We start from the raw sequence: 24,702 nt of genomic DNA on the forward strand, positions 1-24,702 counted from the left end.
GGGGTCAGATACATCACATGATCACACTGACAGAACTACAGGCACATAGACACAGGCAACAGAGCATGCACAATGTCGGCACTAGTACAGTGTATATCCACCTTTCGCAGCAATGCAGGCTGCTATTCTCCCATGGAGACGATCGTAGAGATGCTGGATGTAGTCCTGTGGAACGGCTTGCCATGCCATTTCCACCTGGCGCCTCAGTTGGACCAGCGTTCGTGCTGGACGTGCAGACCGCGTGAGACGACGCGTCATCCAGTCCCAAACATGCTCAATGGGGGACAGATCCGGAGATCTTGCTGGCCAGGGTAGTTGACTTACACCTTCTAGAGCACGTTGGGTGGCACGGGATACATGCGGACGTGCATTGTCCTGTTGGAACAGCAAGTTCCCTTGCCGGTCTAGGAATGGTAGAACGATGGGTTCGATGACGGTTTGGATGTACTGTGCACTCTTCAGTGTCCCCTCGACGATCACCAGAGGTGTACGGCCAGTGTAGGAGATCGCTCCCCACACCATGATGCCGGGTGTTGGCCCTGTGTGCCTCAGTCGTATGCAGTCCTGATTGTGGCGCTCACCTGCACGGCGCCAAACACGCATACGACCATCATTGGCACCAGGGCAGAAGCGACTCTCATCGCTGAAGACGACACGTCTCCATTCGTCCCTCCATTCACGCCTGTAGCGACACCACTGGAGGCGGGCTGCACGATGTTGGGGCGTGAGCGGAAGACGGCCCAAAGGTGTGCGGGACCGTAGCCCAGCTTCATGGAGACGGTTGCGAATGGTCCTCGCCGATACCCCAGGAGCAACAGTGTCCCTAATTTGCTGGGAAGTGGCGGTGCGGTCCCCTACGGCACTGCGTAGGATCCTACGGTCTTGGCGTGCATCCGTGCGTCGCTGCGGTCCGGTCCCAGGTCGATGGGCACGTGCACCTTCCGCCGACCACTAGCGACAACATCGATGTACTGTGGAGACCTCACGCCCCACGTGTTGAGCAATTCGGCGGTACGTCCACCCGGCCTCCCGCATGCCCACTATACGCCCTCGCTCAAAGTCCGTCAACTGCACATACCGTTCACGTCCACGTTGCCGCGGCATGCTACCAGTGTTAAAGACTGCGATGGAGCTCCGTATGCCACAGCAAACTGGCTGACACTGACGGCAGCGGTGCACAAATGCTGCGCAGCTAGCGCCATTCGACGGCCAACACCGCGCTTCCTGGTGTGTCCGCTGTGCCGTGCGTGTGACCATTGCTTGTGCAGCCCTCTCGCAGTGTCCGGAGCAAGTATGGTGGGTATGACACACCGGTGTCAATGTGTTCTTTTTTTCCATTTCCAGGAGTGTCATTCATTATTTTAACTAATTGTTTTTCTTTGTCCATATATACATATTACAAAACTCTAATTTCCTGTCAAAAATCAATGACCTTAATCAACAAAGAATACACACTCCGTAATTACAGATACACTGTCCCTTAAACAGGCGCATCCAAGGGTTCCGTTGTAGAATTTGGCGACGGCGCATTTTCGTCCACATTTGAACTGGCTCCCCACTGATCCCTGATGTCCTGCAAACAATTTTTTTTCTATGTTTCAATGATTAAAATTAATGTAACATTCAATATAAATTTTTAATGAGGCTGAGTTACTCACTTTCTTAATTGAAAACATGTCAGGAAAAAGAACACCTGTTTGTGATACGCATACGGCTTTTTAATTTCTGCAGCATCTCCACTTCTGCCTTCCTGTAATTTTACGTTTCACAGACAGCTTTCTTTTATGCTCTCCCAACTTTTATGAATGTCGTTACCTATAAGAAAATTTATATAAATTATAATACACTAATTATAAGGTTGAAATACCGTATTTTTCAGGTATCTAGGATTAGGAAACTCATTCCTTTCGTTTCATTTCGAGTTTCTACTTGGTGGTTCTCCGATTAAAATCATTGTATTTGTGATACCAACCCGCGCGGGATTAGCTGAGCGGTCTAGGGCGCTGCGGTCATGGACTGTGCGGCTGGTGCCGGCGGACGTTTGAGTCCTCCCTCGGCATGGGTGTGTGTGTTTGTCCTTAGGATAATGTAGGTTAAGTAGTGTGTACGCTTAGAGACTGATGACCTTAGCAGTGAAGTCCCATAAGATTGCACACACATTTAAACATTTCTTGTGATACCAAGCCGGCCGGAGTGGCCACGCGATTCTACGCGTTACAGTATGGAACCGCGCGACCGCTGCGGTCGCACGTTCGAATCCTGCCTCGGGCGTGGATCTGTGTGATGTCCTTAGGTTAGTTAGGTTTAAGTAGTTTTAAGTTCTAGGGGACTGATGATCTAAGAAGTTAAGTCCCATAGTGCTCAGAGCCATTTGAACCATTATTTTGTGATACCAATGTTACTATATAGGAGACGCTCAGAAAAGACTTTATGAGAGCCGACAACTGAAGACTGGATGGAAATCAGTCAGAAGTATGAGATTAAGGCCATTAGAAAACCATGCGGATCAGCGAGTGAATTTTTTAACTAAATTAAAGGGAAAAATTTGCAACATCAAAAAATAATTGTGCAGCGTAATGTGCGATGGGGAATACATTTGTCTAGGTGACATATTTAAGTGATAAACGTTGCGAGATCACCGGTTAATGTAAGCGCAAAATAAGTAATTGCAAATGAGAAATGCTGGTTCATTAATAACCGGTGTAACCGCCCGAATGTTGAATGTAAGTATGGTAACATGCATGCATTGTACTGTACAGGTGCCGGATGTCGGTTTGTGGGATGGAGTTCCATGCCTGTTGCACTTGTTCGGTCAATACAGGGATGATTAATGCTTTTTGTGGATGACGCTGGAGTTGTCCGATGACGTCCCATATGTGCTCGTTTGGAGGCAGATATGGTGATCAAGCAGGCCAAGGCAACATGTCGACACAATGTAGAGCATGTTGGGTTACAACAGCGGTATGTGGGCAAGCGCTATCCTGCTGGAAAATATCTCTCTGGAATGTTGTTCATGAATGGCAGCACAACACATCGAGTCACCACACTGACGTACAATTTTGCAGTCATTGTGCGTAGGATAACCACGAGAGTGCTTCTGCTGTCATACGAAATAGCACCCCAGACGATAAATCCAGGTGTAGGTCCAGTGTGTCTAGCACAAAGACAGGATTGTTGCAATTCCTCAACTGGCCTCCTCCTAACCAACAAACGGCCATCACTGGCACCGAGGCAGAACCAGCTTTCATTATAAAACACAACAGACCTTCACCCTGCCCTGTAATGAGCTCTAGCTTGACACCACTGAAGTCGCAAATGGTGGTGGTTTGGGGTCAGTGGAATCCACACTACAGGGCTTCTGGCTCGGAGCTGTCCTTCAAGTAACCGATTTGTAACAGTTCGTTGTGACATTGTGGTGCTACCCGCTGCTGAAATTGTTGTTGCAGATGCAGTATGTTTCGCAGCTTGCACCGAACACGATGGTCTTCCCTCTTGGTAATGCCCCGTGGCCTCCGCAGCCCAGTCATATTGCGACCGTACATTCTCTTGACCACCGTTGCCAGCAACCATTTACAGTCGTTACATTCCTGTCAAGTGTTTCTGCAGTATCGCAGAAGGAACATCCAGCTTCTCGTAGCCCTATTAAACGACCTCGTTCAAACTCAGTGAGGTGTTGATAATGGTGTCTTAGTCACCTTAAAGGCATTCTTGACTGACATCAAATCACCACATCCACAATCAAAGGTAACTAACGGTGACGACCGTTACATCGTGTATTTAAAGCAAACCTGATTTGCACCCTCATAGTGATGCCACTCTTATGCGACAGGTGCAAAATTTGAATAGACGTCATCGTCCAGGTGTAGAAACACGCCTATCAGTTTTCGTCTATGTCGAATAATTCCTTCTTGATGTTGTGATTTTTTTTCCGTCTGTGTATGAAATGATAATAGCTGTGGTAGCTGGGCCATACCGAGCACATGACGAGATAGACTCCCTCCAAGGACGCAGATACAGTGAAGACGTTAAAAGTGACAGGGGAGAAAAAATGAAGGACGGTGTAAGAATGAAACAGAGAGTTACGTGAGTTCTCCTACCCTTCAGTTTACTGTCTTCTGTCTACGAGAAGAAGACTTTTTCCTCGCCGCACGACTGCAAACGCGCGCTGTTGTCAGTGCCTTTTCGTCCTAATAGCATCATAAAGAAACGACTACTACTCAATAGCCGTCTCTCGAGCACGGTTATGTGTTAACAGTGCACAGCCGCGCGAGATTAGCCGAGCGATCTCAGGCGCTGCAGTCATGGACTGTTCGGCTGGTCCCGGCGGTGGTTCGAGTCCTCCCTCGGGCATGGGTGTCTGTGGTTGTCCTTAGGATAATTTAGGTTAAGTAGTGTTTACGCTGAGGGACTGATGATCTTAGCAGTTAAGTCCCATAAGATTTAAAAAAATAAAAAAAGTAAAAAAAAACAACAACAGTGCACTTGTCTCACACAACTGACGCGTACAGAGCTCGCCTATGCTCAACATTGGAGCTCTTGCCGCTACTTCGTTATGCTATTGTACATGGGCGTCCGCAGAAATTTTTCCAAGAGGGGCCAAGATTCAAAACTTGCCATTCCTTTTAATAACTGATTTTATGAGTCTGAAAATTTGCCGTGTTTCAAGAACTAAATTTTTACAATAAGTACACAAAACTTACTGTATCTCAAAATACTGAGAGTTATCTACTTAGTATTTTAAAAACAGATTACATTGGTAGAATATGGTAAGTATATTTCAGCAGTATATGCAAAGTACATCTTTTTAGGTTCGGTAGTATGAATACGGATGCCACCTTTTTTATTCAACGATATCTAATTACATACTCCTACGATTAAATCCAGGGTCTCGAATGAGTTATGAAATAAAGTTAGAAAATATTTGCAAAAATAATTTATTCGTAATTTCTACGTTGAAACTGAACTTTAAAATTTTTAAATAGGAAAAAGATCAAACTTTAACGAAATGTGTTTTGAAAGCTACATTTTTTGTCTTGGTTAGGTAAAGTATAGACCAGGAATAATATATGATAAGACGAATGTGAAAAACTGCCCAAAAACATAAGCGAATGGGCTGGTAGAATCAACATTTAGGAGCCTAGAACAGCACCACGTTAATTCACAGTTCGCTCCTACGCGCGGAAGAGAGAACTCACTACTACGATGTAAACACTTCCTAGTCGGCTAGTGCTTACAGAGCGTAAACAGTAATAGTTCGTACCGGTATCTGATGCACAGGGTGATTATAATTAAAGTTAAACTTTCAAACTGCTATAGAAATGAGACCATTTGTCAGAATGACGTCAAATTGTAATGGAATATTATCGGAGAAGGGGGAAAACGTATGGCGGAAGAAAAATAAATAGTTACAATATGTAGCAAGATATGATGCTGTAAGCATCATAATTTAGTAGTGGTCGACTACAAATGACAAATGAATCATACAACAATGTCTAAGGTGTACGTCTGACGTTAAACAAACTATACTACTCAGTGTGCATGTGTGTACAGGTGTGATACGGTTAGTTACGTAAGCCCATCCACCACGGCAAGACCACATCACATCGGATGAGCAAAATCGGTTTTTAATTGTCCTGAGGCCAAAACCGCATAAAAAGCATCAATCAAAATCAAACTGCATTATTAATTACCGTGTTGCTGGCGCAAAACATGTTCAATATGCTGTCCACCGTTTTCTGTAACAGGTTGAAACCGAAAAACAGCATGTTCCGCAACTGGTCGAAGTGTTTCCGGGGTCACGTTCAGAACGTATTGCGCAATGCGTGCTTTAAATGCATCTAAGTTTGCAATCGGAACACTAAACTCAATACCTTTCAGATAGCCCCACAGCCAGAATTCACACGGATTAAGATCAGATGATCGGGATGGCCAGGCTGTAGGAAAATGACGACTGATAATTTCAGCGTTTCCGAAATGGCGCTTCAGCAGCTGCTTAACTGGATTTACAATATGCGGAGGTGCGCCATCTTGCATAAAAATGATCCCACCCACACATTCACGCTGTTGGAGAGCTGGAATGACGTGGGTGCGCAAAAGACACTCTTAGCGCTTACCAGTGAGCGTACAGGTAGCAGGACCGGAAGCACCTGTCTCTTCGGTAAAATATTGCCCTATGATAAATGATACCGTAAACCCACACCACACAGTGACCTTTTCAGGACGAAGTGGTACTGGTTGATTTGTGTGTGGATTTTCCGTTGCCCATATTCGACAATTCTGTGTATTGACGTATCCAGTAAGATGTTCAAATACTCAAATGTGTGTGAATTCCTAAGGGACCAAAATGCTGAAGTCATCGGTCCCTAGATTTACACACCACTTAAAGTAACATAAACTAATTTATGCTAAGAACAACACTCACACCCATGTCCGAGGGAGGACTCGAACCTCCGGCGGCAGGGGCCGCGCAGTCCGTGATGTGCCGCATCTAACCGCGAGGCCCTGTCAGATGGAAGTGGGCTTCGTCTGTCCACAAACTCTCCACGGCCAATCGTTGTCCACTTCCATGTGAGCAAGAAATTCTAATATATATATATATATATATATATATATATATATATATATATATATATATATATATATATATATAATCTTGCTGGCAGGTCAACAGGAAGCAACTCGTGCACATGGGTAGTTTTGAATGGATAGTAATGTGGGATGTTTCATAGGATTTTAAACACCGTACTCACGGGTATGTCCAATGTCTGGCAATTCTCCACGCACTGCACGCTTGTACACCACCACTCTCTCCTCCTGCACTGCTGTGGCCACTACTTCCACTGACGTCAAATCAATTCGTTTCCTCCTTCTACCAGGTTGCACACCTAAAGAACCTGTCTTTTCGAATTTCCGAATCATTTTCTCCAGACACACGGCAGTCATCGGGCCAACTCCTTTTTTCAAACCCCTCAGTATCCGGAACTTCTGCAGAGCGACGTGTACATAGTCAAAAATGGTTCAAATGGCTCTGAGCACTATGGGACTCAACTTCTGAGGTCATTAGTCCCCTAGAACTTAGAACTAGTTAAACCTAACTAACCTAAGGACATCACAAACATCCATGCCCGAGGCAGGATTCGAACCTGCGACCGTAGCGGTCTTACGGTTCCAGACTGCAGCGCCTTTAACCGCACGGCCACTTCGGCCGGCATTTACATAGTCATCATTCTTGTAATGTAGCTTTACAAGCAGAGCGCGATCCTGCATTGAGTCATGGCGAACATCGCAAACGCGAAAGGAGGAAAATCCGTGTACCCGGCGTCTTTATACCAACTTCAGGGGGTCGTGCCCATGAGAGGTGTTTTCATTTACGTTTTATGACACATACAGGGCCATCTATCGATCATTTTTCACACTTTTTTTTCTTCTGCCATACGTTTTCCTTCTTCTCCGATAATGTTCCGTTGAAATTTGACGTCATTCTGGGCCCCTCCCGCCCCAGGTTCGAGTCCTCCCTTGGGCGTGGGTGTGTGCGTGTTGTTCTTAGCGTAAGTTAGTTTGAGTTAGTTTAATTAGTGTGTAAGTCTAGCGATCGATGACCTCAGCAGTTTGGTTCCTTAGGAATTCACATACATTTTGGCGTCATTCTGACCTGTGGTGTTATTTCTACAGCGTTTTGAAAGTTTAACTTCAATTATAATCACCCAGTGCCTACATAGGCTCTGCCAGATCGTTAAAACGTTTGCCACGCTGTGATCACCACCATGGACGGTGGCAATTACAGCCCATCCTGCTGCACAAAGTTCGCAAAACCAGCCACAAAGTGTCACAATGGAGACTGATGTATTTCATGCACCCATCAGTGAAGTGATTAGCGATGCAGTCATCGTGTCCCACAACTCAGATACGCACCAACACGTCCCACCTGTCGATGTACCTACAATTAGAGACCTGGAGCCCTCGCAGAAACGTCAATGGGATCGCACGGAGAGACAAAATGACAGTGTGTTACCTCTCGACGCCACCCAAGAAGGAACCATCACCCACCAACACGTAGGTTGCACAGCTACCTTATATGCAACTACCAACAAAGGGCCTTTCATTTTATTTCTTGAAAATGGCGACAGAAACTTAGGCTGGCTCCCCCTATGACGCTAGGGAAACTTACTAGACGGTAATGTGAGTCATTATTCAGACACATAATCAATATTACTGCAGCAGGGAAAAATAGTGTGAAAGTTGGGATGAGAAGTTCCGCCTTATGCAAGACACCTGTTTTTGTTTGTTTTTTTTTTTCACCCAAACATGTTTCAGCACTTTTGTGCTATCTTCGGTGGATTCAATTTTTATTTTTAACTGTAAAATTGTTGTTACATATTAAGATTTGTGTTGTTTACAACATTATGTAAAAGTTCCATTTATAGCTTAATTGGCGAAAAGTGGATGTAAGCATTAGTTAACATATCTTACATGGTGTTATTGTCCATTTATTTTGGTAGCTGTTCTGCTACACAACATACAACTTGTCATCAGCAAACAGCAAAACATAATTTATTTTCTGCTTGTTATGCATTTACGAACGGAAATGAGTCTGCGTCAGTTTTTTTGTGGGTAACTTACAGTTTTTAAGTTGTGGTGCGTTCTCCTGTGTTGTTGGCGAAGTAAATAGGCTTACTTCTTTACCTATTGTCGCTTGGCACTTCACTTTTTCCGATTTCTCAATACATAGGAGGAGTTTACGCTGCCATTACGTGTTTTTGTGGCTGTGTGGTGTTCATTTGTTTCGTAGCTTGTTTTGCTGGGTGAGGCGCGCGAGTATGAATTGTATTTGGCGTCAGTGGTGTATGGTACTTGATACTTCCTCTTACCCCCAAACAGAGTCACCTCAATGTTCAGCAAAATCTTCAAATCCATTCACTCCTGACACATCCATCAACAACTGAACCAACACCACCACCTTCCCATGAACCATTGTAGCTTCCATCCCAAATTCTCCTCTTATGACCAACTCCTGTGCTCACCAGATCACCAACTGCAAAGCCACTATTTTTGTCTCCCTCGACATAGATAAAGCATACAATTGTGTATGGCATTCTGGTCTCATTTTCAAACTCCACACTGATGCAGTTAACTATATCTGCCTTATTGCGTCCTTACTGTCTAATTGCCTGTTCTTTGTCACTGTTAACAATACCAACTCCCATACCCTTCATTCCACTACCGATTTGCCCTAAAGCTCTAACCTATCTCCTCTCCGTTGTCTCCTTTACCCTGCTGATCTACCCAAACCACCACCGCCAGTCCTCTCCTTGAGTATGCTGATGACACCACTTTTCTCACCCTCTACACTACACTCCTTAAATCCCAGCGGTCCCTTAAAATCCACCCCAATCCGTTTACTTTCTTGTGGAACAAACAGCTCTTCAAGATTAACCCTTACAAAAGCTAAGCAATAATTATGGGACAAAACATAAACTGCTTCCACCTCAATGACTTCTACATCACCATTTTCAACCGTCCTATACAATTAACTAACACACTAAAATATCTAAGACTAAAACTTGGTCTCCAACTAAGATGGACACCCAAGCAAATGTCCGTTCAACGGAAAGCTCACTGCTAAAAATACTAAGTGGTTGAACTTAGGGTTTGCACCCCTCCACTGTCCTCCACACCTATGAATCATGTATCTGAACCATCCTTTCCTATGGAAACGTTGCATTGATAGCTGCTTCTCCTAAGTTACATCATCCTATCTAAATCCTTGAATGTCACCCATTATGCCTTGGTTCTCTCATCTGTTTGCATTCTCCCACATGGGTCCATTAACATCTTTCAAATTCCCACCCCTCCTTACCCACATCAAACTCCTCTGTATATCTTGCACTGTCCACAAACTAAATTCCAATAACCGCATTGTTCCCCTCTTATCCCAAGCCGGGCGGTGTGGCCGAGCGGTTCTAGGCTCTACAGTCTGGAACCGCGCGACCGCTACGGTCACAGGTTCGAATCCTGCCTCGGGCTTGGATGTGTGTGCTGTCCTTAGGTTAGTTAGGTTTAAGTAGTTCTACGTTCTAGGGGACTGATGACCTTAGAAGTTAAGTCCCATAGTGCTCAGAGCCATTTTCTTATCCCAAATCCTTATATGCTGCTGCGCCTTTGCTGATACATCTCAACGTCCCTACATCAACCCACATTCCCTATCCTACCCCAATGCAACTTCAATGGACTTCCTCTCCCAGACAATGAAATTCGCCCCGAAATTTATCCGTCCTACCAACTACAATTCCCCACCTATCGCACTCCACATTAGGGCTCCCCCTCCCCCCACTTTAATAATCATTATGACATAACTGTCTAATTCTCGGAGAACCATGCAATTCTTGTCAACTAGGAGGCTGGAAACGCTTATTTCCTCAATGTCTATTTTTTCTGCATTCGCTGGTAATAATAACATCAATGATTTAAACTTTTTGGTACTTTTCGAGGCACAGATGACTAACTTTGTAGAATGCTTTCGCTAAATCATTCATGTAATGCTATAACAGATGGATTTGTCACCTGTAGTTGCGATGCGATCAACACACGAGTATACGGAGATGCTTCGTGAATTCAAATGGGAATTCCTGTAGAGAAGAAGACGTTCTTTACACGAAAATACCATCGAGAAAATTTAGACCTACGTTTTTAGCTGACTATGAAACGACTCTACTACTAACATACATTTCGCGTCAGTACTACAAAGATAACTGATATTAGGGCTCTTACAGGTGGCATATAGACTGTTGGTCTAGCTTTTTTCTCCTTGCTCTGTTTGTGAGTGGCACAAGGTACCATTCACTATGCACCATACAATGACTTGCGGAGTATGGATATAGACGTAGATGTATTCTAAAAATCTAGTAGTCATAACCAGAGGAGACATTATCATCATATAACCAACTCATAAGCATAAAATGATTCAGAGTTCTTCCCAACATTACGTATGAACAGAGACATTAAAAAAAACATCAAGAATCTGTGACATGTCTGCAGGATTAGCGAGGACTGCAAGTACAACCAAATTTAGAAGGTATGAACAGAAGACCGCCTGACTGGAAGCTTAGCCATCTTGGCCTTTGCCAAAAAGTTTTTGCTACTTGTTTGAATAATCGTCGTCAACAAAAAGCATTTCCTGATAGTCGACATTTTGATCATATTGCGTGTTTGGCCTACACATATTACATATCGTGAAGATCGGCGGATCACCCTGGATGATCTCTGCACGTTGGTTCCTGAGGTTTCCCGAAGCACCGCTCACCGAATTCTAACGGAAACATTGAACTACCGGAAGGTGTGCGCAAGATGGGTGCCACGCATCCCGACTGAGGACCACATGCGGCAATGAGTTGATGCTTCCCGCGCATTTCTTCACCGACTTGCAGCCGAACAGGACAACTATCTGGACTCAATTGTCACGGGTGACGAAACCTGGGTATACCACTTTACACCTTAGACCAAGCAACAATCACGCAAGCCATTGTAGGAATAAACAGGTCTATGTACTTACAAAAAAATGGGAGACCTTACTTTTAGGATTAACATCGTACAGATACTAGGACAGAGTGATGAGGGGTCTAATCCAGCACCATCTGGAAGACTAAAGCAAATACATCGAGGTTGAAGTTTAACTTGTGTAGAAGTACACGCATTCGAGGCAGTCAAGACGAATATTGGGTCATAAATCTCTGCTCTGTATATCTATAATTTTAATTAGTTAACAAGGAAATCGATTATGCAAAATACCAACAGCGGTACTGACAGTTGTATTGTAGGTTATATCTTGGTAGAATTCTACGTTGCTCATCTGGATGAATGTCTATTCGTCTTAAGCAAACTGCATTTAAAAATCAGTATCGGTAAAAATACATTACACGAATGTAGTTTCAACTGAACATTTGTTAATGGGAGTGGATTACTGGCTATTCGTCTACGTACAAATTGATTCGTCGGCCAAGTCTTGCTATTGAGCCAAGGTTGAATAAGATGATGACACTGGGAAACATGTTTATTACTTACGGTTGTGGACTCTCAGCTATAGCAGGCAAAGTCTCCATTTTCCCTAATGTTTTGACTAGTGTTCTGCATATGGAAAAATACAGTGAGAGTCATTATCTCCATGCCAGTAAATCTGAGAAGACAAAAAACAGCATTACATCTCTACTAACAATGGAGAGTTGCTGGCAAAAATTTAGAACAAGTTTCGCCTTCCTCATACCTTTTGGAACTAGTCTGTTGAGAAGACTTAAGTCATTTACCTATTAAATCATAGATAGGTAGTTCTGCAATTTGTCTACTGGGAAATAATATTAGTTTATAAGTTGGTCACTTGATCATGACGTCACTTTCTGTTATAAGTTCTAAAATTAGAATACATAATACCACTACAATAGAAATCACGTAATATGACTGGTTGGTTCATGATGTTTTCAGTTTGTATTAGGTGCTGCTAACCTACTGTGCAGATTCTACAACAGATGATGTTGTATGTGGAAATGTGTTATAGTTACAACACACTACGCTAGTGTCAATATGCAGTCGTGATACCCCCCGAATACCCATCATGTTCGAACTAATATACATTTATTTTTCACTTGCAGAACATGGTCGGAAAATGATTCATATTTCCACTAGCGTTTTATGGTGTGATATATAAAAAAGTACATAAGGTTATGGGATTTACTCGTCAGTGTGAGACCACTACCAGGTTGAACTAACGGATGTGGGGCATAATTATCACGCAACCTACTTCGCACGGATGTTCCTTAAAAAGTTACCGCACTGACTTTCACAAGAACTGTGTTGTTGTTCTTCCGTATAAGCCTAGTTTACTGTGGAATGAGAAACACCGGCTAAGATTTACGTATGGAAATGTCCGAAAAGCAATCGGACTTGGTCGTGGAAGAGACACCTACTTCTCTCGAACACCTGTGTATGTGTTATTTCGTAGTTTATTTCTTGGTCATTGATTCAAATGATATCGACATTTCGTTAGAAATTGAGGAAATATTGGAAGATACAGGAAATAACTCTGACGATTCCGCGAACTGTGGTTCGAAAGATGATCGTTGTACTTATTAAAGTCCAGAATAAAAACCAGGCAGGTTTCGTGAAGTAACTGAGTACCAACCGAACTTCAACATTTTGAAGATAAAAGACAAAGTCGCTTGTGTCGTTAGTCAATGCTATGACACATTCGTGTACAACAAAGCCAGTGATAAGTATCAGTAGATTACTGTTTCCGTAGCTTTATATCCTTCTTCAGGAATCTCAAAGCAAATTAGGGCAAACATTTTTTTAAACGACTGTTAAGTTGCAAAAATCTTATAATCTACGTAGCAAACTCTGGAAAAATGCAAGAGAGTAAGTTTAAATATTACATCTGCAACGTCTTCTTACTAATCGCACAAAATAAGTCATTGGTTTTGTTGGACTCTTGGCCTGGGCGTAGTAATACCTTTGTCTTTAGAAGGACGACGAACTGACTGTTAATATAATTCCGATTCCACCCGGAATGAACAGTGTGATTTAGCCTCCTAATAAAGAAATTTTTCGACAGTGTAAAGCAATTTTAAGAAAATTATCAGACAACATAATTTCCGATAGTTCTTTGTTTATCAGTGGGGCAGTATTGTTAAGCTTCAGACGTGTGCACCGTCAGTTTTATCGCCACGCTTTACGAATCTGATCACGCCTGGTACGCAGCACAACATGCTAAACGACGGCCACGAACATTTCCTCCTCCATCCTCATTCTGTCTCAACAAAACTAGTAATTACTGTGAAGGCCCGAATGCATTAATTTTTCTTTTATCAGGAGTGTCCGGAGTAAGGGAAATCTTTGTTTTTGTAATCCAACAGACACTTCGCATTTTTGGGACGAATACAGAGAACAAAAGAGGAAATGTTTATTTGATGTTTCATTTTCTTAAAAAAATACTTGCAGTGGCTCTCAGTAGGTAAAAATTTGACAATGCATATCCTTCGGTGTATTCTTCCATAGTGAAAATTTTCAGGTTAGGTTTCGACGTGTCAGGTTGGACCACTCCCTTGTTAGCATCACGTGACTGATTTAGAGATCGCATTCTACATAACTTGTCATCATTGCCAAAGGAGTGTGTTGCAGCTTTTTCACATTTCCACAAGCATCAAAATATTTATAGGTACCAAGTAGATTCCAAAGTGCAGGTTACAGACGGAAGCGAACAACCTTAGAAACCGCAAAGTAACGTAAAGTTTAAATCAGAGAGGTTATTGTTATCAACGAGTGTTAACGAAATAAACATTGATGAAATAAGCGTTTCCAGCCTCCTGAACAATAACATTAGTACGGCTCTCCGGGAATTAGAGAGATACGTTATAAAGAGTATCAGGGGGCATTTAATACAGCTTGAATTATAATCTGCTACAGCGCTCTGACTGGCGGCGTACTGCCCACCTTATCAATCCTCTACTTCCAGCGATCCCAGAGGTCGGCGGTGCGGGTGAGTTGATGATATTCCCCTGTTATTGTACCGTTTCAACGATCGCGCAGCGGACGCTCTGTGTTCTGGACGCTGCCCGTGACCGAAGAGTCTCGCAGTCGGGGGGTAGCCCATGGAAGGCTTCCGTGTGTCATTATCTCTCCAGCCAGCTCCGAAAGCAGGTCACGCGTGTACAGTTCTGTGTAGGGCGGCGGCTATTATTGTTTTTACATTTAGCGATGTGTAGAGACGCTCCTACTTCCCTCATTTTATCTCTCAAGGTCAAGGTCAAGTTCATCTCGTTCTCTTCCTGCGCAGATGTTATTATTATGGGCATAACATCTAAACTGCACACAAATCCACCATGAAATTCCGGCGCTGCATCGACGAACTGCAATTTTGCCTCCACCATAATGAAGCGGTCCCAACAGTTTTACCAAGGCTGCACAGATGCGGGTGAAACTTACTGGGAAGGAAGACCATCAACATCGACCACAGATAATTATGTCCAAACAATCGATGAACTGATCCGCTACTATTGCAAAATTTTCGATTGTGAGGAAGTTCACACATCAGTTCTCCAACGGCTGCATGACCAAGGAGCAGATTTGTATCTTGGAGGCATTTAACGATTGGTAGAGCTTTCTGACTGACGTTTACAGAAAGTTGGTGAGTATGCAGATAATTTGCATAATGTAGCTGCGTCACTCTGCTGTGTGGGACAGCATTCAATAATATTTACTTGGCCTTTCATAATAATGTGTAACTTAATTTTCTAAATCCCACTGTACGGATTTACCGGCTGTAGTGGCCTAGTGATTCTAGGCGCTTCAGTCTGGAACCGCGCGACCGCTACGGTCGCAGGTTCGAATCCTGCGTCGGGCATGGATGTGAGTGATGTCTTTAGGTTAGCTAGGTTTAAGTAGTTCTAAGTTCTAGGGGACTGATGACCTCAGCAGTTAAGTCCCATAGTGCTCAGAGCCATCTTTTTTTTGTACGTAGTTAATGATCATTCAGTACGTCAAATTCTCTACATTTGTATGTCTTAAGATGTGTTGGTGATAATAGCCTGCTTCAGTAGCTGAACTAAGCTATACGTGCACTCATGAACTGAATTTTCCAATTTCTTCAGATTATAATTCTGAATGATATGTGTGCGAGATCACGTCATTTGCAGTGTTAGTGGGATACCTCCAGGGCCTATTTACTAACACATAAATTTTCGTCGTTAGTAATATGCAGGTTGTTATTTTTAATCAAAGTTTGTTGAGCTCATTCTTCCATGTTATAGACCTATTACTGGAACATTCAGGAATATAATGATCTCACTTTTTTAGAACTGGCCTTTCATAATAATGTGTAATTTAATTTTCTAAATGCCACTGAACGTAGTTAATGATCATTCAGTATGTCAAATTCTCTACATTTGTATGTCTTAAGATGTGTTGGTGATAATAGCCTGCATCAGTAGCTGAACTAAGCTACACGTGCACTCATGAACTAAATTTCCCAATTTCTTCATTTTATACACTCCTGGAAATGGAAAAAAGAACACATTGACACCGGTGTGTCAGACCCACCATACTTGCTCCGGACACTGCGAGAGGGCTGTACAAGCAATGATCACACGCACGGCACAGCGGACACACCAGGAACCGCGGTGTTGGCCGTCGAATGGCGCTAGCTGCGCAGCATTTGTGCACCGCCGCCGTCAGTGTCAGCCAGTTTGCCGTGGCATACGGAGGTCCATCGCAGTCTTTAACACTGGTAGCATGCCGCGACAGCGTGGACGTGAACCGTATGTGCAGTTGACGTACTTTGAGCGAGGGCGTATAGTGGGCATGCGGGAGGCCGGGTGGACGTACCGCCGAATTGCTCAACACGTGGGGCGTGAGGTCTCCACAGTACATCGATGTTGTCGCCAGTGGTCGGCGGAAGGTGCACTTGCCCGTCGACCTGGGACCGGACCGCAGCGACGCACGGATGCACGCCAAGACCGTAGGATCCTACGCAGTGCCGTAGGGGACCGCACCGCCACTTCCCAGCAAATTAGGGACACTGTTGCTCCTGGGGTATCGGCGAGGACCATTCGCAACCGTCTCCATGAAGCTGAGCTACGGTCCCGCACACCGTTAGGCCGTCTTCCGCTCACGCCCCAACATCGTGCAGCCCGCCTCCAGTGATGTCGCGACAGGCGTGAATGAAGGGACGAATGGAGACGTCTCGTCTTCAGCGATGAGAGTCGCTTCTGCCTTGGTGCCAATGATGGTCGTATGCGTGTTTGGCGCCGTGCAGGTGAGCGCCACAATCAGGACTGCATACGACCGAGGCACACAGGGCCAACACCCGGCATCATGGTGTACACCTCTGGTGATCGTCGAGGGGACACTGAATAGTGCACGGTACATCCAAACCGTCATCGAACCCATCGTTGTACCATTTCTAGACCGGCAAGGGAACTTGCTGTTCCAACAGGACAATGCACGTCCGCATGCATCCCGTGCCACCCAACGTGCTCTAGAAGGTGTAAGTCAACTACCCTGGCCAGCAAGATCTCCGGATCTGTCCCCCATTGAGCATGTTTGGGACTGGATGAAGCGTCGTCTCACGCGGTCTGCACGTCCAGCACGAACGCTGGTCCAACTGAGGCGCCAGGTGGAAATGGCATGGCAAGCCGTTCCACAGGACTACATCCAGCATCTCTACGATCGTCTCCATGGGAGAATAGCAGCCTGCATTGCTGCGAAAGGTGCCGACATTGTGCATGCTCTGTTGCCTGTGTCTATGTGCCTGTGGTTCTGTCAGTGTGATCATGTGATGTATCTGACCCCAGGAATGTGTCAATAAAGTTTCCTCTTCCTGGGACAATGAATTCACGGTGTTCTTATTTAAATTTCCAGGAGTGTAATTCTGAATGATATGTGTGCGAGATCACGTCAATTGCAGTGTTAGCGGGATACCTTCAGGGCCTATTTACTAACCCATACATTTTCGCCGTTAGTAATATGCAGGTTGTTATTTCTTATCAATGTTTGCTGATCTCATTCTTCCATGTTATATACCTATTACTGGAACATTCAGGAATATAATGATCTCAGATTTTTAGAACTCGGTCTCCAGCTTTAAGACAGTTATCGCTTGGATGTACTGTTCTGTCTTCATGTATCAGCATGACTGTATTCTTGTTTTCATTTACAAATAAATTAGTTTTACTGAAATATCAATTAGCTTTTTCAAATTAAGGAATAAACTGGTTTTCAGATCTTCTGTCGAGTTTGTACTTGCTTTGAGTCAAGCGACATCTGAAAACAAAATGGTGTTGTCACCTAATTCTGAAGGTACGTGTTGCACATATGGAATGGAGCAAAACTGGACCTAACACAGATACGTGAAAGAGACCAACCTAGTTGTTGTTGCTGTTGTTGTGATCATCAGGCCAAAGACTGGTTTGATGCACCTCTCCACACTACTCCATTCTGTGCAAAATTCTTCATCTCTGCCTACCTACTGCAACCTACATCTGTTTGAATACGCTCAGCATAGTCAAGCCTTGGTCTCCCTGTACAATTTTCACCGCCCATACATTCCTGCAGTACCAAATTTACAATTCCTTGATGCCTCAGGATGTCTTCTACCAGCTAATCTCTTCTTTTAGTCAAGATACGTCACAAATTTCTTTTCATCTTAAAATTGGATTTACTACCTCTTCATTGGTTTTCAGATATACCCATTTGCCGCGCGGGAGTAGCCGAGCGGTCTTGGGCGCTGCAGTCATGGACTGTGCCGCTGATCCCGGCGGAGGTTCAAGTCCTCCCTCGGGCATGGGTGTGTATTTGTCCTTAGGATAATGTAGGTTAAGTAGTGTGTAAGCTTATGGACTGATCACCTTAGCAGTTAAATCCCATAAGATTTCACACACATTTTTTCTACCCATCTAATCGTGAACATTCTTTTGTGGCGCCACACACCAAAAGCTTCAATTCTCTTCTTGCCGGGACTGTTTATCGTCCAAGTTTCTCTTCCATACAAAGCTACAGTCCAGACAAATACCTACAGAAGACACTTTGTAACCCTTAAATTTATATTAGATCATAACAAATTTAACTTTTCTGGCACGATTTTAATGCTATTTCCAGTCTGTTTTTTATGCCTTCTCTACTTCAACCATACTCACTTATTTTGTTGCCCAAATAGCAAAACTCATCTACTTTTAGTGTCTCATTTACTGATCTATTTCCTTCGCTCGAGTAATTTGATTCCATTCCATTGTCTTTGTGTTTTACTTTTGTTGCTATTCATCTTACAATCTCTTTTCGACATTATCCATTTAATTTAACTGATGCTCCAAGTCCTTTGCTGTCTCTGACAAAATTGCAGTGTCATCGGCAGACCTTAAAGTTATACCTTCTCCCTGAACTTTAGTTCCGTTTGCAAATTTCTCCTTGGTTTCCTTTACTGCTTGCTCAGTGTACAGACTGAATGACATTGGGGATAGGCTACATCCTTGTTTCATCCCATTGTCAACTAGTGCTTCCTTTACGTGTTATTCGACTCATAATGACATCCGACTTCTTTAGAAGTTGTAGACAACCTTTTCTCTCCGTATTTTATCCCTACTGCCTTCAGAATTTCTGTACCGTATTCCAGTCAACATTGTCAGAAGCTTTCTGAACACCACAAATACAATAAAGCTTGGTTTGCTTTCTTCCATCTATCACCTAAGATAAGTGCATGTAGTTATATTAGTACTACGCTGTTAATGCTCTCGGTTTTCCATAAATGATTTTGTTATATCACTTACTTTGTCCACCACACCATAGCAGCTTAGCTCACTGGATAAAATATTATTCACCCTGTTAAAAGAGCAAACGGGGCTCTTTCGTGCACTGTACATAGTTTACCAGACTATCGTGTGACCATCTAGCTGATTTTAGTCACGCTACTGAAGTGGAGTGTGCGCACCAGTCAATTGTTTGGCATCAGCGTGGGATGACTGGTCAACATGCAGAGGTTACAGCATGGCGGAAAGGTTCCCAAGACCACGCGGTGAATGAAATTGGTCGATTTGTTGGTGCATCAAAACGGATTGTCCAATGTATCTACAATTAACGGTGTACCACTCGCAAGCATGTGACTTGGCACAAAATGGTATACAAAGGGTCGGTCGTAAGAAAACTTTTAGCCGACTAGGACCGGAGAAGAGTGTCACGCCTTGCCAATAGAAATCGGTTTCAAACCCGACAAGAATTGTTGTTGTCAGTGAATGTAGGTCCGTCTCAATGACGTACATTTGGGGTCCTGTATTGCGCAAAAAGTATTTGTACTATTGCATAACATCCCCGTCTGGAACTTAATAATGTAACAATGTGTTTATAATAATGTGTGCCGTTCTCGTTGAAGGTCGGAACGCACTTTTATATATAGTTTAACAAATGAAAATTTTTTCATCGGGCTATAGACGAAGATACTGGAGTTTTAGATATAATAATAAAATCTTGTTTTATTTTGTGTAGATTCATAAGACAAAACGACCGTATACGAATGCATTCTCCATAACTGTTAGCCTACAATAATAAAGTGTGGAATAAGTGGTATTCATGTAAGACACTGTTTCGTAAAATACTTCGTGACCCTAAAATACTCAATATCTTCATAATATGACAAAATTAGAAATACAGTTTGAAACTACGAATGCTGAGTGAATGAATGTATGATAGTAGGGGCCTACGACGCACTGTTCTTTTCCTTTTCTAGTCCAAACGCTGCAACACACTTCTTCCCATGGTATCGCACTGACATTTCGACCACTGTTGTCTTGTAATTTCCTATTGTAGAGAGCTGGTCTCATTTCAAGATTCCAGTTACTTTCTATGAAATGACAACACAATTTACGATGCCATTTGCAGCGCAAATCTCGTTTACCAGACGTACTGCAGTGCACAGAACTTATCTGTTTCGAACATAGTCGGGGGCACATGGCTGTTAGGTCGATTTTCTCGTTGTCTTATGGATCCAGGTTCTTTTGAACCCTAATAAGTAAACTATTTAAATCTATGAAGGATGTGAGTTTCTATCTACATCTACATCTACATGGTTACTCTGCAATTTACACTTAAGTGCCTGCCAGAGTGTTTATTGAACCATTTTCATACTACTTCTCTGTTATTCCACTTTCGAATGGCGCGTGGGAAAAAGGAACACCTAAATATTTCCGTTCGAGCTCTTATTTCTCTTATTTTATTATGATGATCATTTCTCCCTACGTAGATGGGTGTCAACAAAATATTTACGTATTCGGAAGAGCAAGTTCGTGATCGAAATTTCGTAAATAGATCTCGCCGCAAAGGAAGCCGCCTTTGTTTCAGTGACTGCCACCCGAACTCGCGACAGCCGGCCGGGGTGGCCGAGCGGTTCTAGGCGCTATAGTCTGGAACCGCGTAACCGCTGCGGTCGCAGGTTCGAATCCTGCCTCGGGCATGGATGTGTGTGATGTCCTTAGGTTAGTTAGGTTTAAGTAGTTCTAAGTTCTAAGGGACTGATGACCTTAGAAGTTAAGTCGCATAGTGCTCAGAGCTATTTGAACCCAACTCGCGTATCATATCAGTGACACTCTCACCCCTATTGCGCGATAACTCGAAACGAGCAGCCCTTCTTTTGCGCTTTTTCGATGTCCTCCGTCAATCCTACCTGGTAAGAATCCCAATATTCCAGCAGAGGACGGACAAGTGTAATTTAGGCTGTCTCTTTAGTGGGTTTGTCGCATCTTCTAAGTGTTCTGCCAACAAAGCGCAGTCTTTGTTTCGCCTTCCCCACAATGTTATCTCTATGGTCTATCCAATTTAAGTTGCTCGTAATTGTAATTCCTAGGTATTTAGTCGAATTGACAGCCCTTAGATTTGTGCGATTTATCGTATATCCAAAATTTATCGGATTTCTTTTAGTACCCGTGTAGATGACCTCGCACTTTTCAATCGTTTAGTGCCAATTGCCACTTTTCGCACCATAAAGAAATTCTCTGTAGATCATTTTTTAACTGGAATTGATCATCTGATGATTTTACTAGACGGTAAATTGCAGCATCATCTGCAAACAATCTAAGGGGGCTACTCAGATTATCACCTAGATCATTTATATAAATCAGGAACAGCAGACGGCCTATGACATTATCTTGACGAACGCCAGATATCACTTCTGTTCTACTCGATGATTTACCGTCTATCACTACGAACTGTCACCTCTCTGAGAGGAAATCACGAATCCAGTGACACACCTGAGACGATACTCCATTTGCACGCAATTTGATTGTTAGTCGCTTGTGAAGTACGGTATCAAAAGCCTTCTGGAAATCTAGAAATATGGAATCGATCTGAGATCCCTTGTCGACAGCACTCGTTACTTCATGGGAATAAAGAGCTAGCTGTGTTACACAAGAACGATATTTTCTCAATCCGTGTTGGTTATGGATTCAGAAAGTATAATTCCACTCAAATTTTCTCGAGTAATAACTGATTTGTTTGTACGTCGGAGATGGAAGAGGGCATGCTACATTTAGTTGTCAATAAACTACGGAGGAATAAACTCGAACTACACAACTGACTGCAGACTACTAACGCCCAGACTAATTGGATCTAGAATGCTGCTATACAGAAAGACATCAAAACACTCAGCAGAGACTGTTCACCGAGCGCCAATACAACGACTGTGCTCATACCCGTGACCAAACGTCTTTGAAGGCATCCTATGAACAAGTGTTTACTTCTCAGAAAGTATGCATCCAGACCCATGATTACAAAATTTGTTTTTCTTTTTTTGTCTTGGTGACTACTAATACCTCTCAAAACACTGGATACATGTTTAACAGTCATTATATTCGTTTGTAGGTTGTAGTTAGTCTGGTCGTCAGTCCGCAGGACGGTTGTTAAAATACAGTAATAAATTTTTACGACCGTTGATTAATGAGCAGAAGGTATGACATTCCAGAACTGCGATAGGCGCAGTGGATCATGGGTAGTTGTTCACGCGATAGCAAGCTCAGTGGCATCGGAGAATGCGCGAAATGAGACACTCTGTGTTTCAGAACTTGGTGGGAGTCAGCTTGCCTCAAATTACCCGTTCCCTGCTTGATGAAACTTGATAAACCCGTTAGCTCCTCTCCCACAGCGCATTTAGGGGTAATTCCGTCTCGGAAAAACGGGGACCTGCTTCGCGACATCGTTGGAGACGTTCCCTTCCGTCTCCTCCGACCCGCTCTTCGCAATTCGAAGTCAGCAGAAACAGGGAGTTCGGACAAGTCTCAACATATATTTCACTTAACTGATGCTCTTCATTAATTACCAAATATAGACACCAAAGTTATGTTAATAATTCGATACCTCGAAAGATGCTTAAAGCGCTTTGTAGATAATAAAAATGCATCAGCTTCAGAGTGAACAAAGCAGATGCGTTCCACGTCTACGCTTCCGCATATGTTTCATAGGAACAAGGTTTCAGGACACCCTCAGTATTTAGTTCAATTCGTCATTTTGACGATTACTGAGCTCTCTCTTCCAGTCCATGTAATCCTTCAGTTGGTTCAAGTGCTTTCCAGGGCATTCTACTGCAAAATCTTTGATGTCCCGTGGACATGTTTTCCATGTTCGGCCTTCATAGAATAGTTCTGCACATAGTTTTTGTTTTAACTTCTGTCTCACCTAAACAGCCCACTGGGTCCATTTGCATCTCAGAGTATTTCTGAACTGGTATTTATGCATTATACTTCACAGTTATCCTCTCTTTTGTATGTGTACAGATTGGAAAATTGCGCAGGTCGCACCAGCGTTTAAGAAGGGTAGTAGGAGTAATCCATCGAACTACAGACCTATATCATTAACGTCGGTTTGCAGTAGGGTTTTGGAGCATATACTGTATGCAAACATTATAAATCACCTCGAAGGGAACGATCTATTGATACGTAATCAGCATGGTTTCAGAAACATCGTTCTTGTGCAACGCAGCTAGCTCTTTATTCGCACGAAGTAATGGCTGCTATCGACAGGGGATCTCATGTTGATTCCGTATTTCTAGATTTCCGGAAAGCTTTTGACACCGTTCCTCACAAGCGACTTCCAATCAAGCTGCGGGCCTATGGGGTATCGTCTCAGTTGTGCGACTGGATTCGTGATTTCCTGTCAGGAAGGTCGCAGTTCGTAGTAATAGACGGCAAATAATCGAGTAAAACTGAAGTGACATCAGGTGTTCCCCAGGGAAGCGTCCTGGGACCTCTGCTGTTCCTGATGTATATAAATGACCTGGGTGACAATCTGAGCAGTTCTCTTAGGTTGTTCGCAGATGATGCTGTAATTTACCGTCTAGTAAGGTCATCCAAAGACCAGTATCAGTTGCAAAGCGATTTAGAAAAGATTGCTGTATGGTGTGGCAGGTGGCAGTTGACGCTAAATAACGAAAAGTGTGAGGTGATCCACATGAGGTCCAAAAGAAATCCCTTGGAATTCGATTACTCGATAAATAGTACAATTCTCAAGGCTGTCAATTCAACTAAGTACCTGGGTGTTAAAATTACGAACAACTTCAGTTGGAAAAACCACATAGATAATATTGTGGGGAAGGCGAGCCAAAGGTTGCGTTTCATTTGCAGGACACTTAGAAGAGGCAACAAGTCCACTAAAGAGACAGCTTACACTACACTCGATCGTCCTCTTAGAATGTTGTTGCGCGATATGGGATCCTTACCAGGTGGGATTGACGGAGGACATCGAAAGGGTGCAAAAAAGGGCAGCTCATTTTGTATTATCACGTAATAGGGGAGAGAGTGTGGCACATACGATACGCGAGTTGGGATGGAAGTCATTAAAGCAAAGACATTTTTCGTCGCGGCGAGATCTATTTACGAAATTTCAGTCACCAACTTTCTCTTCCGAATCTGAAAACGTTTTGTTGAGCCCAACCTACAAAGGTAGGAATGATCATCAAAATAAAATAAGAGAAATCAGAGCTCGAACAGAATGGTTTAGGTTTTCGTTTTTCCCGCGTGCTGTTCGGGAGTGGAATGGTAGAGAGATAGTATGATTGTGGTTCGATGAACCCTCTGCCAAGCACTTAAATGTGAATTGCAGAGTAGTCATGTAGATGTAGATGTAGATGCATTGCGTCACTCATCTCTGAAAGATGTCGATTTTTTTATTTATTCTTATCTTTATTGATAT

Source organism: Schistocerca gregaria, chromosome X (assembly GCF_023897955.1).
Source record: "Schistocerca gregaria isolate iqSchGreg1 chromosome X, iqSchGreg1.2, whole genome shotgun sequence".
In the NCBI taxonomy this organism is placed as follows: domain Eukaryota; kingdom Metazoa; phylum Arthropoda; class Insecta; order Orthoptera; family Acrididae; genus Schistocerca; species Schistocerca gregaria.